Genomic DNA, 7,428 nt, shown 5'->3' on the forward strand with positions numbered 1-7,428 from the left:
CCATTATAACTTTCTTTTAAAAGGCATTGAGTAGGTAATACTGAGTTTGAGTAATAAATACAAGTTGAGAAACTGATTAAAGAAAATCAATTAAAATATTAAAAATTAATTCTTGCATATTAGCCATCAATAAGAACTTAGAAAGCTACAAAAGGACTGATTGATAAAGAAAAGATTTTAAACATATGGTAAACGTGCTAAGCATTCCTGTTTAAGGTCGATGGATCTTGAAGGCCAAAGACCTTATGCGCTGAATTAGATGTATGGCAACATGCTGTAATAGAGACAGGTTTACCAAGGCTCAGTTCTGCAACCCAGGTTGTAAAGTTCTCCAAAGCAGCATCTGTGCAAATTTCCTCTGAGTTTTATCTGCAATTAAGATTAAAATGTCATAAAAAATAGAAATATAGATTACAATTTCAAATGAGAATACTGACAACAGATCTAAACACACCCTGAACTGGCACCAGAATCACTATCTTCAGGTAGAATTTCACTGTGTTCCCCATCAGTTTGAATTAAAAGGTAATTTTATGTGGTCACAAAGAGTCACTGAAAATCAGAAACACTAATGATGCACTGAATATAACATACTGTATGTATGTAACTACTCTGATTTGTTTTTAAATAATTATACTTTATACTTGTTTTATACTTGGTATAATACTGAAAATGTTCTTACCAGTTTCTAAGATTTCACAGTATAAAAGTGGCAGAATATTACTTGTACTTTGAATCTGATGTCTTCATATTTTATTTTTATTTATTTTTTATTATTTTTTAAAATAAACGTATTTTTATTGGTGTTCACTTTGTCAACATACAGAATAACACCCAGTGCTCATCCCATCAAGTGCCCACCTCCGTGCCTGCCACCCAGTCACCCCCACTCCCCACCCTCCTCCCCTTCCACCACCCCTAGTTCATTTCCCAGAGTTAGGAGTCTTCCATGTTCTGTCTCCCTTTCTGATATTTCCCACTCATTTTTTCTCCTTTCCCCTTTATTCCCTTTCACTATTTTTTATATTCCCCAAATGAATGAGACCATATAATGTTTGTCCTTCTCTGATTGACTTATTTCACTCAGCATAATACCCTCCAGTTCCATCCACGTTGAAGCAAATGGTGGATGGATAAAGAAGATGTGGTTTATGTATACAATGGAATATTACTCAGCCATTAGAAACGACAAATACCCACCATTTGCTTCGACATGGATGGAACTGGAGGGTATTATGCTGAGTGAAAAAAAAATAATGTCTTCATATTTTTGATTGGAAATGGCATTAGAATTAAATGCATCTTAATTATGAGCAAACTTGGCAGTATAGAAAACGTCTTCAAAATGTAGCGTTTGGGGGAAATTTTTAAATACGAAAATGTAATCCAATCAGGTTCTAGCTACTGAGCACCCAGTAAGTACCCAGACCTGGGCTGGATGCTAAGTGATTGGCAGTAGCTCACAGATCCCATCCTGGTCTGTTTTCTTTTGGACATCTTCCCCACCAGATACCTCTCCTATGACTGGGATTTCTCAGTCTCCACTCTCAGAGTTGACAGACTTCTGCCCTTCTAATCAATACTAAGGAAAAAAAATCTCTCATTCAGACACAAAATCCTTTAACTGTGCTGGATCACTATAGCTTCTAGGGGAGTGGAATTACATTTGTTTTTTTTTTTTAATGTAAAAGACAAAAGTTGTTGAATGAAGCCAGAAACAGACTAAAACAGCAACTATGAAAGAATGCCAAGTGAAACCAATTTAAGATCTAAAGGTTCTACCAATATTTATACATGCATAATTTTAATTTCATTTGACAGCTACACTTCTATTAGTGTCCAAAGAGCCTGAGAGAACTCTTTATTAGCAGCTATATCATAAAAATGATTACTTTTAAAGAACATCTCTGCTCATTATTGAAATTCTGCCACCTAAAAATGTTAGGAAAAATAGGAGAATTTGCCTCCTTAGAAATGATTATAAAACATTTTTTCCAATTAAAACTAAATCTTTTTTGCATAAAATTGTTAACTAAGACACTGGTTATTTAAGCTCAAGCAAGTCCAGTTTCCTCATCATTAAAATAAAGATAAAAATTCTTTCCTCAAGGATTGTGGTAAATATCACATAAGGTAATGTGTGAAAGTACCTTCCAAAGTACGCAAACGTTGGATATTTCTTATTTTCATTTCTCAACTATGCTATAAATTCTAGAAGACCAGAATTATGTCTTTGATATCCAGACTGAGGTCCTTTATATTTTTTAGCCTCATTTGAATTTTTATACCCATTTGAACACAACAGTATTCAATATATGTGCAATTCAGTGTGACGACTTCTCAGTAATTCAGATTAGACTTCTCTCAATTGATTTGAATTAGTAAGTTTGCTGTAAATTTTAATCCACATTAAAAAAATTGATTATAGAGTTTGGGATTTTCAAATATGCCTCTCTTAAATAGTGAAGACTTGTAATAGATGATGTTTTAGTTCAGGCATTCTCTGAAATCAAATTGAGGAAGCAGTAATTGTTTGTTTTGAGCCAAAATAAGCACTAAGAATACAAACCAGCTTATGAACCATAATCTACACTAAATAAAAGGTGACAGATGCATTATTTCTGACCCTCTAAAAATCTGGTTAACATTTGGTCCATCCACATTTCACAGGATGACAATCCTCCGGTGAAATCAAGAGACATAGATAAATCCTGGGTCTGACTCAACAATATTAATATGAGGCATACCATTAAGCAAAGTATTAATACCAGCTCTTTTTCAGAAGAGTAATAAATTTTGATTCTCTGCAGTAACAAATCCTGAAGCAAAAGCTGTCATTAAGCAAAAAGGACAGTCTCTCTCAAGATTAGAATTTCATAGAACGTAAAATATAAACGTTTTTGTTCCACACTGTGACAGCAACATTCTCTATGTACTGACAACTCTCATTTATTTAAAAAAACATTCCAGAAGCTTTAAAGGCAGCTGGTCAAACTCCGACTTTTTAACTCCCAGGACAGCACATCCAGACAGACTGCAGAAGTATAACTTGCTGCTTTTAAGACAGAACACAAGTGATCCTTGTCCTCAACAATCAAGCTTCCAGTAAGACACCCAACAAATCTCAACTCTGGAAGCTTCTGCTCAAACTCTTGCTTAAGTGGTTTCACTTTTTCTCTATTTTGATTTTGTTAAGAGAGAGTACGTGTACATACATCTCCCCCCTCCCCGACAACAGTCCAAACCTTCTACCCAGGAAATGATGAAATAGGGTCTCCCAAGTAGGGTCAATTGGTACCCGAGAGTACCAAACACAGAACTGAAACAACAAAGATCATTATTTCTGTTAGCATGAAGAAAAGGGAGATTCTTGATTCCAGACTAGCACATTATTTCACGTGGCAAAAGAATGCCTGGGATATTAACAAAGGCTCCTGAAACGCTTAGCAGTTTATGAATGTCTTTTTAGCTTAGCTGAATCTACCATTTCTAAATACAATGGTATTTACTAGCATTCCTTTTAGCAAATATAAATGTGTAACCATAATCAATTTTAATTTTTTTCTAGTTTTAGACATATAATATTCTGGGGATTTAACCAAAGGAATTTTTAAAAAAGATTTATTTATTTATTCGTGAGAGACATGGAGAGAGAGAGGCAGAGACACAGGCAGAGGGAGAAGCAGGCTCCATGGAGGGAGCCCAATGTGGGACTCGATCCTGAGTCCCAGGATCACGGCCTGAGCCAAAGGCAGACACTCAACCACTGAGCCACCCAGGCGTCCCCCAAAGGAATTTTTAAAAAAATGAATTTCCATTCACATTCTTTTACTTGGAAATTTTGTATCCAAGTTAAATACTGAAACTATGGCACCAAATCTTTGAATAAAAGTAGAACCAAAAAAAAAAAAAAAAAAAGTAGAACCATGCTTTAAGGAGACTATGTACCCTAAAAGTTTATGGCAAACCCCGGGTAGAAAAGAAGGGATAAGCTATTTTCTTCTGCCCTATAACCTAAAATCTCCATAAACTTAAAATAATGAATTCTGAGATCTCAGGTAGTATGAGCATGTCCACTGATAATAAGCGGAGTATGAGCCCAATGATCGGATTCCAGCCACTAGCTTTGAATGAGATGAGGTAGGGTACTGCGCCCCTCCACTCGAAATCGCTTTTTCTGAATCCGATGTTCCTAAAACTGTAGCTAATCAAAAGAATTTGGGAGTATGTTTTTGGTAGGGTAAGTTTTTCCAACAGCTGACAGGACCTAAATTTTTCTTAGTGATATTATCTTCTGGATTTTTGAATGCCATAGAGAAGTAATCCCACGAGGAGAATCTTTCCTGTAGTATGGCTAGAATACTTCCTCGGTGGCAACTCTCCAACTCTATGATGCAATTTTTGTTAATTCTACTGATGGTTCATTCTAAGCCAGAGAAGTAATGGAGTAAAACTGAATGGCTCATATGCATTTCATTCTGCAATAAAAGCCTAATCTCGAGGTTAAAAGGAAGCAATTAAAGAGGCAACAGATATACTAAGAGTCATTCTAATCACCACACACCTCCACACCCAGAGCAGGTCTAACTAGGCACCTATTCACTCTGAACAGTCCCAGAACATGAACCTTTTGGCAGGGGAGGGTGGTGTCAGTGAAGGTCTTGGAAAATTAGGGTGGCAGAAAGGACCCTCTTATACCCCAGATCCACTGCAGGTCTTTATACTACCCCCAAAGCATGCTGCCCGCTCCTTCCAGGGCTGTCATGCCACAGGCTCTATTTTGGCTCACACCATGTGAACTGGATGACAAATGAGCATTTAAAAGAAGCTATTTTCCCTACTCAAGGTGATATGCAAAATAGGGCAGGAAAAAAAAAGTATCTAAACTAACTTCTGCAACAGAATTCCACCCCAGTGTTTCACTAATAGGATTAATATTTAACTTTGGACATGAAAATGCCAGCATTTTAAAGTACACAATGTGATTTAATTTTCATGATTTTCCCTCTTCTGCTTGCTAAATCCTCAGCACATCATATCTAATTAAAAGCAGGGAGACAAAAGATTAAGAACAATTCTGATTCCACGTATTTATTTAAAAAACCCCGAAAATGCTAATCAATTCCACTGTGTTTAGAAATGGTAAGGCCAGCTAGACTAAAATGACATTCATAGATGGTTCAGCCTTTCAGGAGCCTTTGTTAACATCCCAGGCATTCTGCTGCCACGTGAAATGATGTGCTGGTTTTGAATCAAGAATCTCGCTTTTTCTTCAGGCTGACATATATAATGAACTGAGGCTGACATAAATAATGATCTTTGTTCTTTCAATTTGATTGCTGGTGTTTGGTACTCTTATGCACCATTTACTCTCACTGGGAGAACCCATTCCATAATACATGGAAAAAAAATAGGATAAAATCCTGCAGGAGACCTTCAAACCGTAGTGAAGAACACCTTTTTTCTGGTTTTCTTTTTTTTTTTTTTTTAAATAACTTTCATCAATACTGGACTGAGATACAGAAATCCTTGAGAAATCATCTCTTTAAAAATTCTATTTGCCAAAAGGGTATTTATCAAATGGTCACGTTTGAAGGATAACTTCACTGCAATTCCCATCTTCCTTTCAGGGAACCAATAGACTACTAATTAAGGCATATTATTTTTTGGCATTCCCTCTCTTTGGAAATCATCTCTACCCCTCCCCCACCCGTTCAAATCCTACCCATTCTCAAGTGTTACCATTCCCCAATTCCTCTAAATCAGTAGTTCTTAGCCAGGGGTGATTTTGCCCCCTAGGAGCCATTAGGCAAAGTCTGGAGATATTCTTGTTTGTCACAACTATGGGGTGGGGAGAATGCTGCCTGGCATCTATCTAGTGAGTAGGGGCCAAGGACACTGCTAAACATCCTACAATGCACAGGGCAGTCCCCATAACAAAGAGCCCAGAGTATTAAGAAATCTGCTCTAACTGGATGGTAGTCTCTCCTTTCCCTGAATGCCCACAGCACTGTGATTTACTTCTTTTGTAGTATTATGAGATGGTTAACAAAACACCCATCATTCTCAACAACAGTGTACCAAAAGAGCCAATTGTCAATTATTTACACCAATATACAGAGGACTATGATGTAGTTAATAAAAGCAAACCAGGCCTGCAGCGCTGACCTGGGTTTCTATTATACTGCTGCTTCACAGTAAAGTCTTTCAAGGCCCTTGATGGCAGGCTCCTCTGGTCAGTAAGGAAACCTGCCCACGAAAACAGCATGTAAAGAATCTGGGCTTCAAAACTTACACTAAGACTATAGCCAGTGGAAAGGTAAAAGGTAGGGAAACAATCTGGGGAGCCATGCAGATAAACAGGTGTTGGGCAAGAGACCTGTGACCCACATTGAAGGGTGGTAAGAAATGTCAGCGATCAGAAGCAATTCTTAGAGTATTTAAATTTCTCCTTTTGATTAAGAGAAACCAACTTATAACAATCCCAACTGTTCTTCTGACTTATCTGAATGTTATGATTTCTCACTTGGACAAAGGTACTCTTCTATTAAGGACAAATATTTCTCAAATCACCTTTACTTGTCAGAGTTTGATCTTCAGTCTAGATCTGGGACCGACAGACCTTGGATCTCCGTGACTCAAGCTACAGGATTCAGAATCCATCACCTATTTTTTTTTTTTTTAGATAAATAGTAAGCAAGCACAGGTACAAACTTTATAGGCCTCAGGTTACAGATTCCCATACGCATCAATTCCATCTTATGTGATGCCAGAAAAGAAAAAGTATAGTGTGCTTTGTTCTAAAAGATCTCCGTCAGGAAATTTCCTTTAATATTTTCAGATATTTGGCTGCTTATTTTAGTCCAATGCTCACACCTTCAGTATGTATTCTGCTTACAACAATGAAAACCAAACAAAAGCTTACACAGGCAACTTGATCTATTATCATAAAAAAATGAGCAGTTGTTGGCATTAATATTTTCTGATTTTTAGTATGTTAACAAAAAACATAGTTGGCTTGAGATATAAAGCAATTCTATTTAATCATTTCCAGTTAACCAAATGGATGAAAATTAATTTAGATCACATAAGCTATAAAATGAAATAAACCTAGAGAGAACTCAGAGTAAGAGACTTAAAAATCACTTTAGAAACTCTCCATCTGCTAATCTGAATTTTATTCAGCTTACTTCCTGTAGCTGTCTACATTAGTGATGGAAAGAAAACTGGGAACATTTTGCGGGAGCTGGTTATTTATAAAGATGACAACACTAAAACATATAGATTTCTGTCATTTGCCCAGTTAAAAGTGTCAGATAAGGAAAGAGAGTGCAACGGTAAAGATGCAATCACCACACACAACTTGTTCAAACTTGAAGTTGGCTTACAATCTAAGAGATTATGGAAACATGAACACAGGACAGGATC

The sequence above is a fragment of the Canis lupus genome, chromosome X (assembly GCF_003254725.2).
Source record: "Canis lupus dingo isolate Sandy chromosome X, ASM325472v2, whole genome shotgun sequence".
Taxonomy (NCBI): domain Eukaryota; kingdom Metazoa; phylum Chordata; class Mammalia; order Carnivora; family Canidae; genus Canis; species Canis lupus.